At 44.9% G+C, this 24,482-nt stretch overlaps 23 non-coding genes across 23 annotated transcripts; all 23 read right to left on the reverse strand.

Annotated features, from left to right (window-relative positions):
• Positions 1-1,032: 1,032 nt before the first annotated feature.
• Positions 1,033-1,103, reverse strand: trnag-gcc (transfer RNA glycine (anticodon GCC)). The gene has a single exon. It is a non-coding gene; the product is annotated as a tRNA-Gly (tRNA).
• A 1,940-nt stretch (positions 1,104-3,043) lies between these two features.
• On the reverse strand, positions 3,044-3,114 carry trnas-gcu (transfer RNA serine (anticodon GCU)). Its single transcript has one exon. It is a non-coding gene; the product is annotated as a tRNA-Ser (tRNA).
• A 778-nt stretch (positions 3,115-3,892) lies between these two features.
• trnag-gcc (transfer RNA glycine (anticodon GCC)) lies at positions 3,893-3,963 on the reverse strand. The gene has a single exon. It is a non-coding gene; the product is annotated as a tRNA-Gly (tRNA).
• A 386-nt stretch (positions 3,964-4,349) lies between these two features.
• Positions 4,350-4,420, reverse strand: trnag-gcc (transfer RNA glycine (anticodon GCC)). The gene has a single exon. It is a non-coding gene; the product is annotated as a tRNA-Gly (tRNA).
• Positions 4,421-4,897: 477 nt separating this feature from the next.
• trnas-gcu (transfer RNA serine (anticodon GCU)) lies at positions 4,898-4,968 on the reverse strand. Its single transcript has one exon. It is a non-coding gene; the product is annotated as a tRNA-Ser (tRNA).
• A 778-nt stretch (positions 4,969-5,746) lies between these two features.
• Positions 5,747-5,817, reverse strand: trnag-gcc (transfer RNA glycine (anticodon GCC)). Its single transcript has one exon. It is a non-coding gene; the product is annotated as a tRNA-Gly (tRNA).
• Positions 5,818-6,203: 386 nt separating this feature from the next.
• On the reverse strand, positions 6,204-6,274 carry trnag-gcc (transfer RNA glycine (anticodon GCC)). The gene has a single exon. It is a non-coding gene; the product is annotated as a tRNA-Gly (tRNA).
• Positions 6,275-7,694: 1,420 nt separating this feature from the next.
• On the reverse strand, positions 7,695-7,765 carry trnag-gcc (transfer RNA glycine (anticodon GCC)). The gene has a single exon. It is a non-coding gene; the product is annotated as a tRNA-Gly (tRNA).
• Positions 7,766-8,244: 479 nt separating this feature from the next.
• trnag-gcc (transfer RNA glycine (anticodon GCC)) lies at positions 8,245-8,315 on the reverse strand. Its single transcript has one exon. It is a non-coding gene; the product is annotated as a tRNA-Gly (tRNA).
• Positions 8,316-8,519: 204 nt separating this feature from the next.
• Positions 8,520-8,590, reverse strand: trnag-gcc (transfer RNA glycine (anticodon GCC)). The gene has a single exon. It is a non-coding gene; the product is annotated as a tRNA-Gly (tRNA).
• A 399-nt stretch (positions 8,591-8,989) lies between these two features.
• On the reverse strand, positions 8,990-9,060 carry trnag-gcc (transfer RNA glycine (anticodon GCC)). The gene has a single exon. It is a non-coding gene; the product is annotated as a tRNA-Gly (tRNA).
• Positions 9,061-9,537: 477 nt separating this feature from the next.
• Positions 9,538-9,608, reverse strand: trnas-gcu (transfer RNA serine (anticodon GCU)). The gene has a single exon. It is a non-coding gene; the product is annotated as a tRNA-Ser (tRNA).
• A 778-nt stretch (positions 9,609-10,386) lies between these two features.
• trnag-gcc (transfer RNA glycine (anticodon GCC)) lies at positions 10,387-10,457 on the reverse strand. The gene has a single exon. It is a non-coding gene; the product is annotated as a tRNA-Gly (tRNA).
• Positions 10,458-10,843: 386 nt separating this feature from the next.
• trnag-gcc (transfer RNA glycine (anticodon GCC)) lies at positions 10,844-10,914 on the reverse strand. Its single transcript has one exon. It is a non-coding gene; the product is annotated as a tRNA-Gly (tRNA).
• A 1,678-nt stretch (positions 10,915-12,592) lies between these two features.
• On the reverse strand, positions 12,593-12,663 carry trnag-gcc (transfer RNA glycine (anticodon GCC)). Its single transcript has one exon. It is a non-coding gene; the product is annotated as a tRNA-Gly (tRNA).
• A 398-nt stretch (positions 12,664-13,061) lies between these two features.
• trnag-gcc (transfer RNA glycine (anticodon GCC)) lies at positions 13,062-13,132 on the reverse strand. The gene has a single exon. It is a non-coding gene; the product is annotated as a tRNA-Gly (tRNA).
• Positions 13,133-15,371: 2,239 nt separating this feature from the next.
• Positions 15,372-15,442, reverse strand: trnag-gcc (transfer RNA glycine (anticodon GCC)). The gene has a single exon. It is a non-coding gene; the product is annotated as a tRNA-Gly (tRNA).
• A 1,603-nt stretch (positions 15,443-17,045) lies between these two features.
• Positions 17,046-17,116, reverse strand: trnag-gcc (transfer RNA glycine (anticodon GCC)). The gene has a single exon. It is a non-coding gene; the product is annotated as a tRNA-Gly (tRNA).
• Positions 17,117-17,502: 386 nt separating this feature from the next.
• On the reverse strand, positions 17,503-17,573 carry trnag-gcc (transfer RNA glycine (anticodon GCC)). Its single transcript has one exon. It is a non-coding gene; the product is annotated as a tRNA-Gly (tRNA).
• Positions 17,574-19,525: 1,952 nt separating this feature from the next.
• trnag-gcc (transfer RNA glycine (anticodon GCC)) lies at positions 19,526-19,596 on the reverse strand. Its single transcript has one exon. It is a non-coding gene; the product is annotated as a tRNA-Gly (tRNA).
• A 479-nt stretch (positions 19,597-20,075) lies between these two features.
• trnag-gcc (transfer RNA glycine (anticodon GCC)) lies at positions 20,076-20,146 on the reverse strand. The gene has a single exon. It is a non-coding gene; the product is annotated as a tRNA-Gly (tRNA).
• A 204-nt stretch (positions 20,147-20,350) lies between these two features.
• trnag-gcc (transfer RNA glycine (anticodon GCC)) lies at positions 20,351-20,421 on the reverse strand. The gene has a single exon. It is a non-coding gene; the product is annotated as a tRNA-Gly (tRNA).
• A 1,522-nt stretch (positions 20,422-21,943) lies between these two features.
• On the reverse strand, positions 21,944-22,014 carry trnag-gcc (transfer RNA glycine (anticodon GCC)). Its single transcript has one exon. It is a non-coding gene; the product is annotated as a tRNA-Gly (tRNA).
• Between the last annotated feature and the right edge of the window lie 2,468 nt (positions 22,015-24,482).

Genomic DNA, 24,482 nt, shown 5'->3' on the forward strand with positions numbered 1-24,482 from the left:
AATCAAGTCAAACATATCAAAACAGGAAAGCAGATTAAAAGCAGCTGACCACACTTCATCCAAAAAGACTACCTCATGGAGCATTCTTACAAAGCTGTCATAAAGGAGCAGCCTCAATTGCATTGGCCAGATATCGGACCCGGGTCTCCCGCGTGGCAGGCGAGAATTCTACCACTGAACAACCAATGCTTGTCTGTTTGGGCTAGTTTAGAAGCCCTACCTGCCGAACTCACCACACAACGATTTTAATCGTTTTAAAATGTTGACTTTCATGAAATCAAGTCAAACATATCAAAGCAGGAAAGCAGATTAAAAGCAGCTGACCACACTTCATCCAAAATGACTACCTCGTGGAGCATTCTTACAAAGCTGTAATGAAGGAGCAGCCTCAATTGCATTGGCCGGGAATCGTACCCGGGTCTCCCGAACACAAGTTTTGAAATGTTGACTTTCATGAAATCAAGTCAATCATATCAAAACAGGAAAGCAGATTAAAAGCAGCTGACCACACTTCATCCAAAATGACTACCTCGTGGAGCATTCTTACAAAGCTGTAATGAAGGAGCAGCCTCAATTGCATTGGCCGGGAATCGGACCCGGGTCTCCCGAACACAAGTTTTGAAATGTTGACTTTCATGAAATCAAGTCAAACATATCAAAACAGGAAAGCAGATTAAAAGCAGCTGACCACACTTCATCCAAAAAGACTACCTCATGGAGCATTCTTACAAAGCTGTCATAAAGGAGCAGCCTCAATTGCATTGGCCGGGAATCGGACCCGGATCTCCCGCGTGGCAGGCGAGAATTCTACCACTGAACCACCAATGCTTGTCTGTTAGGGCTAGTTTAGAAGCCCTACCTGCCGAACTCACCACACAACGTTTTTAATGGTTTTAAAATGTTGACTTTCCTGAAATCAAGTCAAACATATCAAAACAGGAAAGCAGATTAAAAGCAGCTGACCACACTTCATCCAAAAAGACTACCTCATGGAGCATTCTTACAAAGCTGTAATAAAGGAGCAGCCTCAATTGCATTGGCCGGGAATCGGACCCGGGTCTCCCGCGTGGCAGGCGAGAATTCTACCACTGAACCACCAATGCTTGTCTGTTAGGCCTAGTTTAGAAGCCCTACCTGCCGAACTCACCACACGTTTTTAAGCGTAGCCAGAACACAAGTTTTGAAATGTTGACTTTCATGAAATCAAGTCAAACATATCAAAACAGGAAAGCAGATTAAAAGCAGCTGACCACACTTCATCCAAAAAGACTACCTCGTGGAGCATTGCGTGGCAGGCGAGAATTCTACCACTGAACCACCAATGCTTGTCTGTTAGGCCTAGTTTAGAAGCCCTACCTGCCGAACTCACCACACAACGTTTTTAATCGTTTTAAAATGTTGACTTTCATGAAATCAAGTCAAACATATCAAAACAGGAAAGCAGATTAAAAGCAGCTGACCACACTTCATCCAAAAAGACTACCTCGTGGAGCATTCTTACAAAGCTGTAATGAAGGAGCAGCCTCAATTGCATTGGCCGGGAATCGGACCCGGGTCTCCCACGTGGCAGGCGAGAATTCTACCACTGAACCACCAATGCTTGTCTGTTAGGGCTAGTTTAGAAGCCCTACCTGCCGAACTCACCACACGTTTTTAAGCGTAGCCAGAACACAAGTTTTGAAATGTTGACTTTCATGAAATCAAGTCAAACATATCAAAACAGGAAAGCAGATTAAAAGCAGCTGACCACACTTCATCCAAAAAGACCACCTCATGGAGCAATCTTACAAAGCTGTCATGAAGGAGCAGCCTCAATTGCATTGGCCGGGAATCGGACCCGTGTCTCCCGCGTGGCAGGTGAGAATTCTACCACTGAACCACCAATGCTTGTCTGTTAGGGCTAGTTTAGAAGCCCTACCTGCCGAACTCACCACACGTTTTTAAGCGTAGCCAGAACACAAGTTTTGAAATGTTGACTTTCATGAAATCAAGTCAAACATATCAAAACAGGAAAGCAGATTAAAAGCAGCTGACCACACTTCATCCAAAAAGACTACCTCGTGGAGCATTGCGTGGCAGGCGAGAATTCTACCACTGAACCACCAATGCTTGTCTGTTAGGCCTAGTTTAGAAGCCCTACCTGCCGAACTCACCACACAACGTTTTTAATCGTTTTAAAATGTTGACTTTCATGAAATCAAGTCAAACATATCAAAACAGGAAAGCAGATTAAAAGCAGCTGACCACACTTCATCCAAAATGACTACCTCGTGGAGCATTCTTACAAAGCTGTAATGAAGGAGCAGCCTCAATTGCATAGGCCGGGAATCGGACCCGGGTCTCCCGAACACAAGTTTTGAAATGTTGACTTTCATGAAATCAAGTCAAACATATCAAAACAGGAAAGCAGATTAAAAGCAGATGACCACACTTCATCCAAAATAACTACCTCGTGGAGCATTCTTACAAAGCTGTAATGAAGGAGCAGCCTCAATTGCATTGGCCGGGAATCGGACCCGGGTCTCCCGCGTGGCAGGCGAGAATTCTACCACTGTACCACCGATGCTTGTCTGTTAGGTCTAGTTTAGAAGCCCAACCTGCCGAACTCACCACACAACGTTTTTAATCGTTTTGAAATGTTGACTTTCATGAAATCAAGTCAAACATATCAAAACAGGAAAGCAGATTAAAAGCAGCTGACCACACTTCATCCAAAATGACTACCTCGTGGAGCATTCTTACAAAACTGTAATGAAGGAGCAGCCTAAATTGCTTTGGCCGGGAATCGGACCCGGGTCTCCCGTGTGGCAGGCGAGAATTCTACCACTGAACCACCAATGCTTGTCTGTTAGGGCTAGTTTAGAAGCCCAACCTGCCGAACTCACCACACAACGTTTTTAATCGTTTTAAAATGTTTACTTTCATGAAATCAAGTCAAACATGTCAAAACAGGAAAGCAGATTAAAAGCAGCTGACCACACTTCATCCAAAGACTACCTCTTGGAGCATTCTTACAAAGCTGTCATGAAGGTGCAGCCTCAATTGCATTGGCCGGGAATCGGACCCGGGTCTCCCGCGTAGCAGGCGAGAATTCTACCAATGAACCACCAATGCTTGTCTGTTAGGGCTAGTTTAGAAGCCCTACCTGACGAACTCACCACACAACGTTTTTAATCGTTTTAAAATGTTGACTTTCCTGAAATCAAGTCAAACATATCAAAACAGGAAAGCAGATTAAAAGCAGCTGACCACACTTCATCCAAAATGACTACCTCGTGGAGCATTCTTAGAAAGCTGTAATGAAGGAGCAGCCTAAATTGCTTTGGCCGGGAATCGGACCCGGGTCTCCCGCGTGGCAGGCGAGAATTCTACCACTGAACCACCAATGCTTGTCTGTTAGGGCTAGTTTAGAAGCCCTACCTGCCGAACTCACCACACGTTTTTTAGCGTAGCCAGAACACAAGTTTTGAAATGTTGACTTTCATGAAATCAAGTCAAACATATCAAAACAGGAAAGCAGATTAAAAGCAGCTGACCACACTTCATCCAAAAAGACCACCTCATGGAGCAATCTTACAAAGCTGTCATGAAGGAGCAGCCTCAATTGTATTGGCCGGGAATCGGACCCGTGTCTCCCGCGTGGCAGGTGAGAATTCTACCACTGAACCACCAATGCTTGTCTGTTAGGGCTAGTTTAGAAGCCCTACCTGCCGAACTCACCACACGTTTTTAAGCGTAGCCAGAACACAAGTTTTGAAATGTTGACTTTCATGAAATCAAGTCAAACATATCAAAACAGGAAAGCAGATTAAAAGCAGCTGACCACACTTCATCCAAAAAGACTACCTCGTGGAGCATTCTTACAAAGCTGTCATGAAGGAGCAGCCCCAATTGCATTGGCCGGGAATCGGACCCGGGTCTCCCGCGTGGCAGGCGAGAATTCTACCACTGAACCACCAATGCTTGTCTGTTAGGCCTAGTTTAGAAGCCCTACCTGCCGAACTCACCACACAACGTTTTTAATCGTTTTAAAATGTTGACTTTCATGAAATCAAGTCAAACATATCAAAACAGGAAAGCAGATTAAAAGCAGCTGACCACACTTCATCCAAAATGACTACCTCGTGGAGCATTCTTACAAAGCTGTAATGAAGGAGCAGCCTCAATTGCATAGGCCGGGAATCGGACCCGGGTCTCCCGAACACAAGTTTTGAAATGTTGACTTTCATGAAATCAAGTCAAACATATCAAAACAGGAAAGCAGATTAAAAGCAGATGACCACACTTCATCCAAAATAACTACCTCGTGGAGCATTCTTACAAAGCTGTAATGAAGGAGCAGCCTCAATTGCATTGGCCGGGAATCGGACCCGGGTCTCCCGCGTGGCAGGCGAGAATTCTACCACTGAACCACCAATGCTTGTCTGTTAGGGCTAGTTTAGAAGCCCAACCTGCCGAACTCACCACACAACGTTTTTAATCGTTTTGAAATGTTGACTTTCATGAAATCAAGTCAAACATATCAAAACAGGAAAGCAGATTAAAAGCAGCTGACCACACTTCATCCAAAATGACTACCTCGTGGAGCATTCTTACAGAACTGTAATGAAGGAGCAGCCTAAATTGCTTTGGCCGGGAATCGGACCCGGGTCTCCCGCGTGGCAGGCGAGAATTCTACCACTGAACCACCAATGCTTGTCTGTTAGGGCTAGTTTAGAAGCCCAACCTGCCGAACTCACCACACAACGTTTTTAATCGTTTTAAAATGTTTACTTTCATGAAATCAAGTCAAACATATCAAAACAGGAAAGCAGATTAAAAGCAGCTGACCACACTTCATCCAAAGACTACCTCGTGGAGCATTCTTACAAAGCTGTCATGAAGGTGCAGCCTCAATTGCATTGGCCGGGAATCGGACCCGGGTCTCCCGCGTAGCAGGCGAGAATTCTACCAATGAACCACCAATGCTTGTCTGTTAGGGCTAGTTTAGAAGCCCTACCTGACGAACTCACCACACAACGTTTTTAATCGTTTTAAAATGTTGACTTTCCTGAAATCAAGTCAAACATATCAAAACAGGAAAGCAGATTAAAAGCAGCTGACCACACTTCATCCAAAATGACTACCTCGTGGAGCATTCTTAGAAAGCTGTAATGAAGGAGCAGCCTAAATTGCTTTGGCCGGGAATCGGACCCGGGTCTCCCGCGTGGCAGGCGAGAATTCTACCACTGAACCACCAATGCTTGTCTGTTAGGGCTAGTTTAGAAGCCCTACCTGCCGAACTCACCACACGTTTTTTAGCGTAGCCAGAACACAAGTTTTGAAATGTTGACTTTCATGAAATCAAGTCAAACATATCAAAACAGGAAAGCAGATTAAAAGCAGCTGACCACACTTCATCCAAAAAGACCACCTCATGGAGCAATCTTACAAAGCTGTCATGAAGGAGCAGCCTCAATTGTATTGGCCGGGAATCGGACCCGTGTCTCCCGCGTGGCAGGTGAGAATTCTACCACTGAACCACCATTGCTTGTCTGTTAGGGCTAGTTTAGAAGCCCTACCTGCCGAACTCACCACACGTTTTTAAGCGTAGCCAGAACACAAGTTTTGAAATGTTGACTTTCATGAAATCAAGTCAAACATATCAAAACAGGAAAGCAGATTAAAAGCAGCTGACCACACTTCATCCAAAAAGACTACCTCGTGGAGCATTCTTACAAAGCTGTCATGAAGGAGCAGCCCCAATTGCATTGGCCGGGAATCGGACCCGGGTCTCCCGCGTGGCAGGCGAGAATTCTACCACTGAACCACCAATGCTTGTCTGTTAGGCCTAGTTTAGAAGCCCTACCTGCCGAACTCACCACACAACGTTTTTAATCGTTTTAAAATGTTGACTTTCATGAAATCAAGTCAAACATATCAAAACAGGAAAGCAGATTAAAAGCAGCTGACCACACTTCATCCAAAATGACTACCTCGTGGAGCATTCTTACAAAGCTGTAATGAAGGAGCAGCCTCAATTGCATAGGCCGGGAATCGGACCCGGGTCTCCCGAACACAAGTTTTGAAATGTTGACTTTCATGAAATCAAGTCAAACATATCAAAACAGGAAAGCAGATTAAAAGCAGATGACCACACTTCATCCAAAATAACTACCTCGTGGAGCATTCTTACAAAGCTGTAATGAAGGAGCAGCCTCAATTGCATTGGCCGGGAATCGGACCCGGGTCTCCCGCGTGGCAGGCGAGAATTCTACCACTGAACCACCAATGCTTGTCTGTTAGGGCTAGTTTAGAAGCCCAACCTGCCGAACTCACCACACAACGTTTTTAATCGTTTTGAAATGTTGACTTTCATGAAATCAAGTCAAACATATCAAAACAGGAAAGCAGATTAAAAGCAGCTGACCACACTTCATCCAAAATGACTACCTCGTGGAGCATTCTTACAGAACTGTAATGAAGGAGCAGCCTAAATTGCTTTGGCCGGGAATCGGACCCGGGTCTCCCGCGTGGCAGGCGAGAATTCTACCACTGAACCACCAATGCTTGTCTGTTAGGGCTGGTTTAGAAGCCCAACCTGCCGAACTCACCACACAACGTTTTTAATCGTTTTAAAATGTTTACTTTCATGAAATCAAGTCAAACATATCAAAACAGGAAAGCAGATTAAAAGCAGCTGACCACACTTCATCCAAAATGACTACCTCGTGGAGCATTCTTACAGAACTGTAATGAAGGAGCAGCCTAAATTGCTTTGGCCGGGAATCGGACCCGGGTCTCCCGCGTGGCAGGCGAGAATTCTACCACTGAACCACCAATGCTTGTCTGTTAGGGCTAGTTTAGAAGCCCTACCTGCCGAACTCACCACACGTTTTTAAGGGTAGCCGGAACACAAGTTTTGAAATGTTGACTTTCATAAAATCAAGTCAAAGATATCAAACCAGGAAAGCAGATTAAAAGCAGCTGACCACACTTCATCCAAAAAGACTACCTCGTGGAGGATTCTTACAAAGCTGTCATGAAGGAGCAGCCTCACTTGCATTGGCCAGGAATCGGACCCGAGTCCCCCGCGTGGCAGGCGAGAATTCTACCACTGAACCACCAATGCTTGTCTGTTAGAGCTAGTTTAGAAGCCCTACCTGCCGAACTCACCACACGTTTTTAAGCGTAGCCAGAACACAAGTTTTGAAATGTTGACTTTCATGAAATCAAGTCAAACATATCAAAACAGGAAAGCAGATTAAAACAGCTGACCACACTTCATCCAAAATGACTACCTCGTGGAGCATTCTTACAAAGCTGTAATGAAGGAGCAGCCTCAATTGCATTGGCCGGGAATCGGACCCGGGTCTCCCGAACACAAGTTTTGAAATGTTGACTTTCATGAAATCAAGTCAAACATATCAAAACAGGAAAGCAGATTAAAAGCAGCTGACCACAGGTCTCCCGCTTGGCAGGCGAGAATTCTACCACTGAACCACCAATGCTTGTCTGTTAGGGCTAGTTTAGAAGCCCTACCTGCCGAACTCACCACACAACGTTTTTAATTGTTTTAAAATGTTGACTTTCATGAAATCAAGTCAAACATATCAAAACAGGAAAGCAGATTAAAAGCAGATGACCACACTTCATCCAAAATGACTACCTCGTGGAGCATTCTTACAAAGCTGTAATGAAGGAGCAGCCTCAATTGCATTGGCCGGGAATCGGACCCGGGTCTCCCGCGTGGCAGGCGAGAATTCTACCACTGAACCACCAATGCTTGTCTGTTAGGGCTAGTTTAGAAGCCCAACCTGCCGAACTCACCACACAACATTTTTAATCGTTTTGAAATGTTGACTTTCATGAAATCAAGTCAAACATATCAAAACAGGAAAGCAGATTAAAAGCAGCTGACCACACTTCATCCAAAATGACTACCTCGTGGAGCATTCTTACAAAGCTGTAATGAAGGAGCAGCCTAAATTGCTTTGGCCGGGAATCAGACCCGGGTCTCCCGCGTGGCAGGCGAGAATTCTACCACTGAACCACCAATGCTTGTCTGTTAGGGCTAGTTTAGAAACCCAACCTGCCGAACTCACCACACAACGTTTTTAATCGTTTTAAAATGTTTACTTTCATGAAATCAAGTCAAACATATCAAAACAGGAAAGCAGATTAAAAGCAGCTGACCACACTTCATCCAAAAAGACTACCTCATGGAGCATTCTTACAAAGCTGTCATAAAGGAGCAGCCTCAATTGCATTGGCCGGGAATCGGACCCGGGTCTCCCGCGTGGCAGGCGAGAATTCTACCACTGAACCACCAATGCTTGTCTGTTGGGGCTTGTTTAGAAGCCCTACCTGCCGAACTCACCACACAACGATTTTAATCGTTTTAAAATGTTGACTTTCATGAAATCAAGTCAAACATATCAAAGCAGGAAAGCAGATTAAAAGCAGCTGACCACACTTCATCCAAAATGACTACCTCGTGGAGCATTCTTACAAAGCTGTAATGAAGGAGCAGCCTCAATTGCATTGGCCGGGAATCGGACCCGGGTCTCCCGCGTGGCAGGCGAGAATTCTACCACTGAACCACCAATGCTTGTCTGTTAGGGCTAGTTTAGAAGCCCTACCTGCCGAACTCACCACACGTTTTTAAGCGTAGCCAGAACACAAGTTTTGAAATGTTGACTTTCATGAAATCAAGTCAAACATATCAAAACAGGAAAGCAGATTAAAAGCAGCTGACCACACTTCATCCAAAATGACTACCTCGTGGAGCATTCTTACAAAGCTGTAATGAAGGAGCAGCCTCAATTGCATAGGCCGGGAATCGGACCCGGGTCTCCCGAACACAAGTTTTGAAATGTTGACTTTCATAAAAATCAAGTCAAACATATCAAAACAGGAAAGCAGATTAAAAGCAGATGACCACACTTCATCCAAAATAACTACCTCGTGGAGCATTCTTACAAAGCTGTAATGAAGGAGCAGCCTCAATTGCATTGGCCGGGAATCGGACCCGGGTCTCCCGCGTGGCAGGCGAGAATTCTACCACTGAACCACCAATGCTTGTCTGTTAGGGCTAGTTTAGAAGCCCAACCTGCCGAACTCACCACACAACGTTTTTAATCGTTTTAAAATGTTTACTTTCATGAAATCAAGTCAAACATATCAAAACAGGAAAGCAGATTAAAAGCAGCTGACCACACTTCATCCAAAATGACTACCTCGTGGAGCATTCTTACAGAACTGTAATGAAGGAGCAGCCTAAATTGCTTTGGCCGGGAATCGGACCCGGGTCTCCCGCGTGGCAGGCGAGAATTCTACCACTGAACCACCAATGCTTGTCTGTTAGGGCTAGTTTAGAAGCCCAACCTGCCGAACTCACCACACAACGTTTTTAATCGTTTTAAAATGTTTACTTTCATGAAATCAAGTCAAACATATCAAAACAGGAAAGCAGATTAAAAGCAGCTGACCACACTTCATCCAAAGACTACCTCGTGGAGCATTCTTACAAAGCTGTCATGAAGGTGCAGCCTCAATTGCATTGGCCGGGAATCGGACCCGGGTCTCCCGCGTAGCAGGCGAGAATTCTACCAATGAACCACCAATGCTTGTCTGTTAGGGCTAGTTTAGAAGCCCTACCTGACGAACTCACCACACAATGTTTTTAATCGTTTTAAAATGTTGACTTTCCTGAAATCAAGTCAAACATATCAAAACAGGAAAGCAGATTAAAAGCAGCTGACCACACTTCATCCAAAATGACTACCTCGTGGAGCATTCTTAGAAAGCTGTAATGAAGGAGCAGCCTAAATTGCTTTGGCCGGGAATCGGACCCGGGTCTCCCGCGTGGCAGGCGAGAATTCTACCACTGAACCACCAATGCTTGTCTGTTAGGGCTAGTTTAGAAGCCCTACCTGCCGAACTCACCACACGTTTTTTAGCGTAGCCAGAACACAAGTTTTGAAATGTTGACTTTCATGAAATCAAGTCAAACATATCAAAACAGGAAAGCAGATTAAAAGCAGCTGACCACACTTCATCCAAAAAGACCACCTCATGGAGCAATCTTACAAAGCTGTCATGAAGGAGCAGCCTCAATTGTATTGGCCGGGAATCGGACCCGTATCTCCCGCGTGGCAGGTGAGAATTCTACCACTGAACCACCAATGCTTGTCTGTTAGGGCTAGTTTAGAAGCCCTACCTGCCGAACTCACCACACGTTTTTAAGCGTAGCCAGAACACAAGTTTTGAAATGTTGACTTTCATGAAATCAAGTCAAACATATCAAAACAGGAAAGCAGATTAAAAGCAGCTGACCACACTTCATCCAAAAAGACTACCTCGTGGAGCATTCTTACAAAGCTGTCATGAAGGAGCAGCCCCAATTGCATTGGCCGGGAATCGGACCCGGGTCTCCCGCGTGGCAGGCGAGAATTCTACCACTGAACCACCAATGCTTGTCTGTTAGGCCTAGTTTAGAAGCCCTACCTGCCGAACTCACCACACAACGTTTTTAATCGTTTTAAAATGTTGACTTTCATGAAATCAAGTCAAACATATCAAAACAGGAAAGCAGATTAAAAGCAGCTGACCACACTTCATCCAAAATGACTACCTCGTGGAGCATTCTTACAAAGCTGTAATGAAGGAGCAGCCTCAATTGCATAGGCCGGGAATCGGACCCGGGTCTCCCGAACACAAGTTTTGAAATGTTGACTTTCATGAAATCAAGTCAAACATATCAAAACAGGAAAGCAGATTAAAAGCAGATGACCACACTTCATCCAAAATAACTACCTCGTGGAGCATTCTTACAAAGCTGTAATGAAGGAGCAGCCTCAATTGCATTGGCCGGGAATCGGACCCGGGTCTCCCGCGTGGCAGGCGAGAATTCTACCACTGAACCACCAATGCTTGTCTGTTAGGGCTAGTTTAGAAGCCCAACCTGCCGAACTCACCACACAACGTTTTTAATCGTTTTAAAATGTTTACTTTCATGAAATCAAGTCAAACATATCAAAACAGGAAAGCAGATTAAAAGCAGCTGACCACACTTCATCCAAAGACTACCTCGTGGAGCATTCTTACAAAGCTGTCATGAAGGTGCAGCCTCAATTGCATTGGCCGGGAATCGGACCCGGGTCTCCCGCGTAGCAGGCGAGAATTCTACCAATGAACCACAAATGCTTGTCTGTTAGGGCTAGTTTAGAAGCCCTACCTGACGAACTCACCACACAACGTTTTTAATCGTTTTAAAATGTTGACTTTCCTGAAATCAAGTCAAACATATCAAAACAGGAAAGCAGATTAAAAGCAGCTGACCACACTTCATCCAAAATGACTACCTCGTGGAGCATTCTTACAAAGCTGTAATGAAGGAGCAGCCTCAATTGCATTGGCCGGGAATCAGACCCGGGTCTCCCGCGTGGCAGGTGAGAATTCTACCACTGAACCACCAATGCTTGTTTGTTAGGGCTAGTTTAGAAGCCCAACCTGCCGAACTCACCACACAACGTTTTTAATCGTTTTAAAATGTTTACTTTCATGAAATCAAGTCAAACATATCAAAACAGGAAAGCAGATTAAAAGCAGCTGACCACACTTCATCCAAAGACTACCTCGTGGAGCATTCTTACAAAGCTGTCATGAAGGTGCAGCCTCAATTGCATTGGCCGGGAATCGGACCCGGGTCTCCCCCGTAGCAGGCGAGAATTCTACCAATGAACCACCAATGCTTGTCTGTTAGGGCTAGTTTAGAAGCCCAACCTGCCGAACTCACCACACAACGTTTTTAATCGTTTTAAAATGTTTACTTTCATGAAATCAAGTCAAACATATCAAAACAGGAAAGCAGATTAAAAGCAGCTGACCACACTTCATCCAAAGACTACCTCGTGGAGCATTCTTACAAAGCTGTCATGAAGGTGCAGCCTCAATTGCATTGGCAGGGAATCGGACCCGGGTCTCCCGCGTAGCAGGCGAGAATTCTACCAATGAACCACCAATGCTTGTCTGTTAGGGCTAGTTTAGAAGCCCTACCTGCCGAACTCACCACACGTTTTTAAGGGTAGCCGGAACACAAGTTTTGAAATGTTGACTTTCATAAAATCAAGTCAAAGATATCAAACCAGGAAAGCAGATTAAAAGCAGCTGACCACACTTCATCCAAAAAGACTACCTCGTGGAGCATTCTTACAAAGCTGTAATGAAGGAGCAGCCTCAATTGCATTGGCCGGGAATCGGACCCGGGTCTCCCGAACACAAGTTTTGAAATGTTGACTTTCATGAAATCAAGTCAAACATATCAAAACAGGAAAGCAGATTAAAAGCAGCTGACCACAGGTCCCCCGCGTGGCAGGCGAGAATTCTACCACTGAACCACCAATGCTTGTCTGTTAGGGCTAGTTTAGAAGCCCTACCTGCCGAACTCACCACACAACGTTTTTAATTGTTTTAAAATGTTGACTTTCATGAAATCAAGTCAAACATATCAAAACAGGAAAGCAGATTAAAAGCAGATGACCACACTTCATCCAAAATGACTACCTCGTGGAGCATTCTTACAAAGCTGTAATGAAGGAGCAGCCTCAATTGCATTGGCCGGGAATCGGACCCGGGTCTCCCGCGTGGCAGGCGAGAATTCTACCACTGAACCACCAATGCTTGTCTGTTAGGGCTAGTTTAGAAGCCCTACCTGCCAAACTCACCACACGTTTTTAAGCGTAGCCAGAACACAAGTTTTGAAATGTTGACTTTCATGAAATCAAGTCAAACATATCAAAACAGGAAAGCAGATTAAAAGCAGCTGACCACACTTCATCCAAAATGACTACCTCGTGGAGCATTCTTACAAAGCTGTAATGAAGGAGCAGCCTCAATTGCATAGGCCGGGAATCGGACCCGGGTCTCCCGAACACAAGTTTTGAAATGTTGACTTTCATGAAATCAAGTCAAACATATCAAAACAGGAAAGCAGATTAAAAGCAGATGACCACACTTCATCCAAAATAACTACCTCGTGGAGCATTCTTACAAAGCTGTAATGAAGGAGCAGCCTCAATTGCATTGGCCGGGAATCGGACCCGGGTCTCCCGCGTGGCAGGCGAGAATTCTACCACTGAACCACCAATGCTTGTCTGTTAGGGCTAGTTTAGAAGCCCAACCTGCCGAACTCACCACACAACGTTTTTAATCGTTTTGAAATGTTGACTTTCATGAAATCAAGTCAAACATATCAAAACAGGAAAGCAGATTAAAAGCAGCTGACCACACTTCATCCAAAATGACTACCTCGTGGAGCATTCTTACAGAACTGTAATGAAGGAGCAGCCTAAATTGCTTTGGCCGGGAATCGGACCCGGGTCTCCCGCGTGGCAGGCGAGAATTCTACCACTGAACCACCAATGCTTGTCTGTTAGGGCTAGTTTAGAAGCCCAACCTGCCGAACTCACCACACAACGTTTTTAATCGTTTTAAAATGTTTACTTTCATGAAATCAAGTCAAACATATCAAAACAGGAAAGCAGATTAAAAGCAGCTGACCACACTTCATCCAAAGACTACCTCGTGGAGCATTCTTACAAAGCTGTCATGAAGGTGCAGCCTCAATTGCATTGGCCGGGAATCGGACCCGGGTCTCCCGCGTAGCAGGCGAGAATTCTACCAATGAACCACAAATGCTTGTCTGTTAGGGCTAGTTTAGAAGCCCTACCTGACGAACTCACCACACAACGTTTTTAATCGTTTTAAAATGTTGACTTTCCTGAAATCAAGTCAAACATATCAAAACAGGAAAGCAGATTAAAAGCAGCTGACCACACTTCATCCAAAATGACTACCTCGTGGAGCATTCTTACAAAGCTGTAATGAAGGAGCAGCCTCAATTGCATTGGCCGGGAATCAGACCCGGGTCTCCCGCGTGGCAGGTGAGAATTCTACCACTGAACCACCAATGCTTGTCTGTTAGGGCTAGTTTAGAAGCCCAACCTGCCGAACTCACCACACAACGTTTTTAATCGTTTTAAAATGTTTACTTTCATGAAATCAAGTCAAACATATCAAAACAGGAAAGCAGATTAAAAGCAGCTGATCACACTTCATCCAAAGACTACCTCGTGGAGCATTCTTACAAAGCTGTCATGAAGGTGCAGCCTCAATTGCATTGGCCGGGAATCGGACCCGGGTCTCCCCCGTAGCAGGCGAGAATTCTACCAATGAACCACCAATGCTTGTCTGTTAGGGCTAGTTTAGAAGCCCAACCTGCCGAACTCACCACACAACGTTTTTAATCGTTTTAAAATGTTTACTTTCATGAAATCAAGTCAAACATATCAAAACAGGAAAGCAGATTAAAAGCAGCTGACCACACTTCATCCAAAGACTACCTCGTGGAGCATTCTTACAAAGCTGTCATGAAGGTGCAGCCTCAATTGCATTGGCAGGGAATCGGACCCGGGTCTCCCGCGTAGCAGGCGAGAATTCTACCAATGAACCACCAATGCTTGTCTGTTAGGGCTAGTTTAGAAGCCCTACCTGCCGAACTCACCACACGTTTTTAAGGGTAGCCGGAACACAAGTTTTGAAATGTTGACTTTCATAAAATCAAGTCAAAGATATCAAACCAGGAAAGCAGATTAAAAGCAGCTGACCACACTTCATCCAAAAAGACTACCTCGTGGAGGATTCTTACAAAGCTGTCATGAAGGAGCAGCCTCACTTGCATTGGCCAGGAATCGGACCCGAGTCCCCCGCGTGGCAGGCGAGAATTCTACCACTGAACCACCAATGCTTGTCTGTTAGAGCTAGTTTAGAAGCCCTACCTGCCGAACTCACCACACGTTTTTAAGCGTAGCCAGAACACAAGTTTTGAAATGTTGACTTTCATGAAATCAAGTCAAACATATCAAAACAGGAAAGCAGATTAAAACAGCTGACCACACTTCATCCAAAATGACTACCTCGTGGAGCATTCTTACAAAGCTGTAATGAAGGAGCAGCCTCAATTGCATTGGCCGGGAATCGGACCCGGGTCTCCCGAACACAAGTTTTGAAATGTTGACTTTCATGAAATCAAGTCAAACATATCAAAACAGGAAAGCAGATTAAAAGCAGCTGACCACAGGTCTCCCGCGTGGCAGGCGAGAATTCTACCACTGAACCACCAATGCTTGTCTGTTAGGGCTAGTTTAGAAGCCCTACCTGCCGAACTCACCACACAACGTTTTTAATTGTTTTAAAATGTTGACTTTCATGAAATCAAGTCAAACATATCAAAACAGGAAAGCAGATTAAAAGCAGATGACCACACTTCATCCAAAATGACTACCTCGTGGAGCATTCTTACAAAGCTGTAATGAAGGAGCAGCCTCAATTGCATTGGCCGGGAATCGGACCCGGGTCTCCCGCGTGGCAGGCGAGAATTCTACCACTGAACCACCAATGCTTGTCTGTTAGGGCTAGTTTAGAAGCCCAACCTGCCGAACTCACCACACAACGTTTTTAATCGTTTTGAAATGTTGACTTTCATGAAATCAAGTCAAACATATCAAAACAGGAAAGCAGATTAAAAGCAGCTGACCACACTTCATCCAAAATGACTACCTCGTGGAGCATTCTTACAAAGCTGTAATGAAGGAGCAGCCTAAATTGCTTTGGCCAGGAATCAGACTCGGGTCTCCCGCGTGGCAGGCGAGAATTCTACCACTGAACCACCAATGCTTGTCTGTTAGGGCTAGTTTAGAAGCCCAACCTGCCGAACTCACCACACAACGTTTTTAATCGTTTTAAAATGTTTACTTTCATGAAATCAAGTCAAACATATCAAAACAGGAAAGCAGATTAAAAGCAGCTGACCACACTTCATCCAAAAAGACTACCTCATGGAGCATTATTACAAAGCTGTCATAAAGGAGCAGCCTCAATTGCATTGGCCGGGAATCGGACCCGGGTCTCCCGCGTGGCAGGCAAGAATTCTACCACTGAACCACCAATGCTTGTCTGTTGGGGCTAGTTTAGAAGCCCTACCTGCCGAACTCACCACACAACGATTTTAATCGTTTTAAAATGTTGACTTTCATGAAATCAAGTCAAACATATCAAAGCAGGAAAGCAGATTAAAAGCAGCTGACCACACTTCATCCAAAAAGACTACCTCATGGAGCATTATTACAAAGCTGTCATAAAGGAGCAGCCTCAATTGCATTGGCCGGGAACCGGACCCGGGTCTCCCGCGTGGCAGGCAAGAATTCTACCACTGAACCACCAATGCTTGTCTGTTAGGTCTAGTTTAGAAGCCCAACCTGCCGAACTCACCACACAACGTTTTTAATCGTTTTGAAATGTTGACTTTCATGAAATCAAGTCAAACATATCAAAACAGGAAAGGAGATTAAAAGCAGCTGACCACACTTCATCCAAAATGACTACCTCGTGGAGCATTCTTAGAAAGCTGTAATGAAGGAGCAGCCTAAATTGCTTTGGCCGGGAATCGGACCCGGGTCTCCCGCGTGGCAGGCGAGAATTCTACCACTGAACCACCAATGCTTGTCTGTTAGGGCTAGTTTAGAAGCCCTACCTGCCGAACTCACCACACGTTTTTAAGCGTAGCCAGAACACAAGTTTTGAAATGTTGACTTTCATGAAATCAAGTCAAACATATCAAAACAGGAAAGCAGATTAAAAGCAGCTGACCACACTTCATCCAAAAAGACCACCTCATGGAGCAATCTTACAAAGCTGTCATGAAGGAGCAGCCTCAATTGTATTGGCCGGGAATCGGACCCGTGTCTCCCGCGTGGCAGGTGAGAATTCTACCACTGAACCACCAATGCTTGTCTGTTAGGGCTAGTTTAGAAGCCCTACCTGCCGAACTCACCACACGTTTTTAAGCGTAGCCAGAACACAAGTTTTGAAATGTTGACTTTCATGAAATCAAGTCAAACATATCAAAACAGGAAAGCAGATTAAAAGCAGCTGACCACACTTCATCCAAAAAGACTACCTCGTGGAGCATTCTTACAAAGCTGTCATGAAGGAGCAGCCCCAATTGCATTGGCCGGGAATCGGACCCGGGTCTCCCGCGTGGCAGGCGAGAATTCTACCACTGAACCACCAATGCTTGTCTGTTAGGCCTAGTTTAGAAGCCCTACCTGCCGAACTCACCACACAACGTTTTTAATCGTTTTAAAATGTTGACTTTCATGAAATCAAGTCAAACATATCAAAACAGGAAAGCAGATTAAAAGCAGCTGACCACACTTCATCCAAAATGACTACCTCGTGGAGCATTCTTACAAAGCTGTAATGAAGGAGCAGCCTCAATTGCATAGGCCGGGAATCGGACCCGGGTCTCCCGAACACAAGTTTTGAAATGTTGACTTTCATGAAATCAAGTCAAACATATCAAAACAGGAAAGCAGATTAAAAGCAGATGACCACACTTCATCCAAAATAACTACCTCGTGGAGCATTCTTACAAAGCTGTAATGAAGGAGCAGCCTCAATTGCATTGGCCGGGAATCGGACCCGGGTCTCCCGCGTGGCAGGCGAGAATTCTACCACTGAACCACCAATGCTTGTCTGTTAGGGCTAGTTTAGAAGCCCAACCTGCCGAACTCACCACACAACGTTTTTAATCGTTTTGAAATGTTGACTTTCATGAAATCAAGTCAAACATATCAAAACAGGAAAGCAGATTAAAAGCAGCTGACCACACTTCATCCAAAATGACTACCTCGTGGAGCATTCTTACAGAACTGTAATGAAGGAGCAGCCTAAATTGCTTTGGCCGGGAATCGGACCCGGGTCTCCCGCGTGGCAGGCGAGAATTCTACCACTGAACCACCAATGCTTGTCTGTTAGGGCTAGTTTAGAAGCCCAACCTGCCGAACTCACCACACAACGTTTTTAATCGTTTTAAAATATTTACTTTCATGAAATCAAGTCAAACATATCAAAACAGGAAAGCAGATTAAAAGCAGCTGACCACACTTCATCCAAAGACTACCTCGTGGAGCATTCTTACAAAGCTGTCATGAAGGTGCAGCCTCAATTGCATTGGCCGGGAATCGGACCCGGGTCTCCCGCGTAGCAGGCGAGAATTCTACCAATGAACCACAAATGCTTGTCTGTTAGGGCTAGTTTAGAAGCCCTACCTGACGAACTCACCACACAACGTTTTTAATCGTTTTAAAATGTTGACTTTCCTGAAATCAAGTCAAACATATCAAAACAGGAAAGCAGATTAAAAGCAGCTGACCACACTTCATCCAAAATGACTACCTCGTGGAGCATTCTTACAAAGCTGTCATGAAGGTGCAGCCTCAATTGCATTGGCCGGGAATCGGACCCGGGTCTCCCGCGTGGCAGGTGAGAATTCTACCACTGAACCACCAATGCTTGTCTGTTAGGGCTAGTTTAGAAGCCCAACCTGCCGAACTCACCACACAACGTTTTTAATCGTTTTAAAATGTTTACTTTCATGAAATCAAGTCAAACATATCAAAACAGGAAAGCAGATTAAAAGCAGCTGACCACACTTCATCCAAAGACTACCTCGTGGAGCATTCTTACAAAGCTGTCATGAAGGTGCAGCCTCAATTGCATTGGCCGGGAATCGGACCCGGGTCTCCCCCGTAGCAGGCGAGAATTCTACCAATGAACCACCAATGCTTGTCTGTTAGGGCTAGTTTAGAAGCCCAACCTGCCGAACTCACCACACAACGTTTTTAATCGTTTTAAAATGTTTACTTTCATGAAATCAAGTCAAACATATCAAAACAGGAAAGCAGATTAAAAGCAGCTGACCACACTTCATCCAAAGACTACCTCGTGGAGCATTCTTACAAAGCTGTCATGAAGGTGCAGCCTCAATTGCATTGGCAGGGAATCGGACCCGGGTCTCCCGCGTAGCAGGCGAGAATTCTACCAATGAACCACCAATGCTTGTCTGTTAGGGCTAGTTTAGAAGCCCTACCTGCCGAACTCACCACACGTTTTTAAGGGTAGCCGGAACACAAGTTTTGAAATGTTGACTTTCATAAAATCAAGTCAAAGATATCAAACCAGGAAAGCAGATTAAAGCAGCTGACCACACTTCATCCAAAATGACTACCTCGTGGAGCATTCTTACAAAGCTGTAATGAAGGAGCAGCCTCAATTGCATTGGCCGGGAATCGGACCCGGGTCTCCCGAACACAAGTTTTGAAATGTTGACTTTCATGAAATCAAGTCAAACATATCAAAACAGGAAAGCAGATTAAAAGCAGCTGACCACAGGTCTCCCGCGTGGCAGGCGAGAATTCTACCACTGAACCACCAATGCTTGTCTGTTAGGGCTAGTTTAGAAGCCCTACCTGCCGAACTCACCACACAACGTTTTTAATTGTTTTAAAATGTTGACTTTCATGAAATCAAGTCAAACATATCAAAACAGGAAAGCAGATTAAAAGCAGATGACCACACTTCATCCAAAATGACTACCTCGTGGAGCATTCTTACAAAGCTGTAATGAAGGAGCAGCCTCAATTGCATTGGCCGGGAATCGGACCCGGGTCTCCCGCGTGGCAGGCGAGAATTCTACCACTGAACCACCAATGCTTGTCTGTTAGGGCTAGTTTAGAAGCCCTACCTGCCGAACTCACCACACAACGTTTTTAATTGTTTTAAAATGTTGACTTTCATGAAATCAAGTCAAACATATCAAAACAGGAAAGCAGATTAAAAGCAGATGACCACACTTCATCCAAAATGACTACCTCGTGGAGCATTCTTACAAAGCTGTAATGAAGGAGCAGCCTAAATTGCTTTGGCCGGGAATCAGACCCGGGTCTCCCGCGTGGCAGGCGAGAATTCTACCACTGAACCACCAATGCTTGTCTGTTAGGGCTAGTTTAGAAGCCCAACCTGCCGAACTCACCACACAACGTTTTTAATCGTTTTAAAATGTTTACTTTCATGAAATCAAGTCAAACATATCAAAACAGGAAAGCAGATTAAAAGCAGCTGACCACACTTCATCCAAAATGACTACCTCGTGGAGCATTCTTACAAAGCTGTCATGAAGGAGCAGCCTCAATTGCATTGGCCGGGAATCGGACCCGGGTCTCCCGCGTGGCAGGCGAGAATTCTACCACTGAACCACCAATGCTTGTCTGTTAGGGCTAGTTTAGAAGCCCTACCTGCCGAACTCACCACACAACGTTTTTAATGGTTTTAAAATGTTGACTTTCCTGAAATCAAGTCAAACATATCAAAACAGGAAAGCAGATTAAAAGCAGCTGACCACACTTCATCCAAAAAGACTACCTCGTGGAGCATTCTTACAAAGCTGTAATGAAGGAGCAGCCTCAATTGCATTGGCCGGGAATCGGACCCGGGTCTCCCGCGTGGCAGGCGAGAATTCTACCACTGAACCACCAATGCTTGTCTGTTAGGGCTAGTTTAGAAGCCCTACCTGCCGAACTCACCACACGTTTTTAAGCGTAGCCAGAACACAAGTTTTGAAATTTTGACTTTCATGAAATCAAGTCAAACATATCAAAACAGGAAAGCAGATTAAAAGCAGCTGACCACACTTCATCCAAAAAGACTACCTCGTGGAGCATTCTTACAAAGCTGTCATGAAGGAGCAGCCTCACTTGCATTGGCCGGGAATCGGACCCGGATCTCCCGCGTGGCAGGCGAGAATTCTACCACTGAACCACCAATGCTTGTCCGTTAGGGCTAGTTTAGAAGCCCTACCTGCCAAGCTCACCACACAACGTTTTCAATCGTTTTAAAATGTTGACTTTCCTGAAATCAAGTCAAACATATCAAAACAGGAAAGCAAATTAAAAGCAGCTGACCACACTTCATCCAAAAAGAATACCTTGTGGAGCATTCTTACAAAGCTGTAATGAAGGAGCAGCCTCAATTGCATTGGCCGGGAATCGGACCCAGGTCTCCCGCGTGGCAGGCGAGAATTCTACCACTGAACCACCAATGCTTGTCTGTAAGGGCTAGTTTAGAAGCCCTACCTGCCGAACTCACCACACGTTTTTAAGCGTAGCCAGAACACAAGTTTTGAAATGTTGACTTTCATGAAATCAAGTCAAACATATCAAAACAGGAAAGCAGATTAAAAGCAGCTGACCACACTTCATCCAAAATGACTACCTCGTGGAGCATTCTTACAAAGCTGTAATGAAGGAGCAGCCTCAATTGCATTGGCCGGGAATCGGACCCGGGTCTCCCGAACACAAGTTTTGAAATGTTGACTTTCATGAAATCAAGTCAAACATATCAAAACAGGAAAGCAGATTAAAAGCAGCTGACCACACTTCATCCAAAAAGACTACCTCGTGGAGCATTCTTACAAAGCTGTCATGAAGGAGCAGTCTCACTTGCATTGGCCGGGAATCGGATCCAGGTCTCCCGCGTGGCAGGCGAGAATTCTACCACTGAAGCACCAATGCTTGTTTGTTAGGGCTAGTTTAGAAGCCCTACCTGCCGAACTCACCACACGTTTTTAAGCGAAGCCAGAACACAAGTTTTGAAATTTTGACTTTCATGAAATCAAGTCAAACATATCAAAACAGGAAAGCAGATTAAAAGCAGCTGACCACACTTCATCCAAAAAGACTACCTCGTGGAGCATTCTTACAAAGCTGTCATGAAGGAGCAGCCTCACTTGCATTGGCCGGGAATCGGACCCGGATCTCCCGCGTGGCAGGCGAGAATTCTACCACTGAACCACCAATGCTTGTCCGTTAGGGCTAGTTTAGAAGCCCTACCTGCCAAGCTCACCACACAACGTTTTCAATCGTTTTAAAATGTTGACTTTCCTGAAATCAAGTCAAACATATCAAAACAGGAAAGCAAATTAAAAGCAGCTGACCACACTTCATCCAAAAAGAATACCTTGTGGAGCATTCTTACAAAGCTGTAATGAAGGAGCAGCCTCAATTGCATTGGCCGGGAATCGGACCCGGGTCTCCCGCGTGGCAGGCGAGAATTCTACCACTGAACCACCAATGCTTGTCTGTAAGGGCTAGTTTAGAAGCCCTACCTGCCGAACTCACCACACGTTTTTAAGCGTAGCCAGAACACAAGTTTTGAAATGTTGACTTTCATGAAATCAAGTCAAACATATCAAAACAGGAAAGCAGATTAAAAGCAGCTGACCACACTTCATCCAAAATGACTACCTCGTGGAGCATTCTTACAAAGCTGTAATGAAGGAGCAGCCTCAATTGCATTGGCCGGGAATCGGACCCGGGTCTCCCGAACACAAGTTTTGAAATGTTGACTTTCATGAAATCAAGTCAAACATATCAAAACAGGAAAGCAGATTAAAAGCAGCTGACCACACTTCATCCAAAAAGACTACCTCGTGGAGCATTCTTACAAAGCTGTCATGAAGGAGCAGCCTCACTTGCATTGGCCGGGAATCGGATCCAGGTCTCCCGCGTGGCAGGCGAGAATTCTACCACTGAAGCACCAATGCTTGTTTGTTAGGGCTAGTTTAGAAGCCCTACCTGCCGAACTCACCACACAACGTTTTTAATCGTTTTAAAATGTTGACTTTCATGAAATCAAGTCAAACATATCAAAGCAGGAAAGCAGATTAAAAGCAGCTGACCACACTTCATCCAAAATGACTACCTCGTGGAGCATTCTTACAAAGCTGTAATGAAGGAGCAGCCTCAATTGCATTGGCCGGGAATCGGACCTGGGTCTCCCGCATGGCAGGCGAGAATTCTACCACTGAACCACCAATGTTTGTCTGTTAGGGCTTGTTTAGAAGCCCTACCTGCCGAACTCACCACACAATGTTTTTAATCGTTTTAAAATGTTGACTTTCCTGAAATCAAGTCAAACATATCAAAACAGGAAAGCAGATTAAAAGCAGCTGACCACACTTCATCCAATAAGACTACCTCGTGGAGCATTCTTACAATGCTGTAATGAAGGAGCAGCCTCAATTGCATTGGCCGGGAATCGGACCCGGGTCTCCCGAACACAAGTTTTGAAATGTTGACTTTCATGAAATCAAGTCAAACATATCAAAACAGGAAAGCAGATTAAAAGCAGCTGACCACACTTCATCCAAAAAGACTACCTCATGGAGCATTCTTACAAAGCTGTAATGAAGGAGCAGCCTCAATTGCATTGGCCGGGAATCGGATCCAGGTCTCCCGCGTGGCAGGCGAGAATTTTACCACTGAACCACCAATGCTTGTCTGTTAGGGCTAGTTTAGAAGCCCTACCTGCCAAACTCACCACACAACGTTTTTAATCGTTTTAAAATGTTGACTTTCCTGAAATCAAGTCAAACATATCAAAACCGGAAAGCAGATTAAAAGCAGCTGACCACACTTCATCCAAAATGACTACCTCGTGGAGCATTCTTACAAAGCTGTAATGAAGGAGCAGCCTCAATTGCATTGGCCGGGAATCGGACCCGGGTCTCCCGAACACAAGTTTTGAAATGTTGACTTTCATGAAATCAAGTCAAACATATCAAAACAGGAAAGCAGATTAAAAGCAGCTGACCACACTTCATCCAAAAAGACTACCTCATGGAGCATTCTTACAAAGCTGTAATGAAGGAGCAGCCTCAATTGCATTGGCCGGGAATCGGATCCAGGTCTCCCGCGTGCAGGCGACAATTTTACCACTGAACCACCAATGCTTGTCTGTTAGGGCTAGTTTAGAAGCCCTACCTGCCGAACTCACCACACAACGTTTTTAATCGTTTTAAAATGTTGACTTTCCTGAAATCAAGTCAAACATATCAAAACCGGAAAGCAGATTAAAAGCAGCTGACCACACTTCATCCAATACGACTACCTCATAGAGCATTCTTACAAAGCTGTAATGAAGGAGCAGCCTCAATTGCATTGGCCGGGAATCGGACCCGGGTCTCCCGAACACAAGTTTTGAAATGTTGACTTTCATGAAATCAAGTCAAACATATCAAAACAGGAAAGCAGATTAAAAGCAGCTGACCACACTTCATCCAAAAAGACTACCTCGTGGAGCATTCTTACAAAGCTGTCATGAAGGAGCAGCCTCACTTGCATTGGCCGGGAATCGGATCCAGGTCTCCCGCGTGGCAGGCGAGAATTCTACCACTGAACCACCAATGCTTGTTTGTTAGGGCTAGTTTAGAAGCCCTACCTGCCGAACTCACCACACAACGATTTTAATCGTTTTAAAATGTTGACTTTCATGAAATCAAGTCAAACATATCAAAACAGGAAAGCAGATTAAAAGCAGCTGACCACACTTCATCCAAAATGACTACCTCGTGGAGCAGTCTTACAAAGCTGTAATGAAGGAGCAGCCTCAATTGCATTGGCCGGGAATCGGACCCGGGTCTCCCGAACACAAGTTTTGAAATGTTGACTTTCATGAAATCAAGTCAAACATATCAAAACAGGAAAGCAGATTAAAAGCAGCTGACCACACTTCATCCAAAATGACTACCTTGTGGAGCATTC

Source organism: Misgurnus anguillicaudatus, chromosome 9 (assembly GCF_027580225.2).
Source record: "Misgurnus anguillicaudatus chromosome 9, ASM2758022v2, whole genome shotgun sequence".
NCBI lineage: Eukaryota > Metazoa > Chordata > Actinopteri > Cypriniformes > Cobitidae > Misgurnus > Misgurnus anguillicaudatus.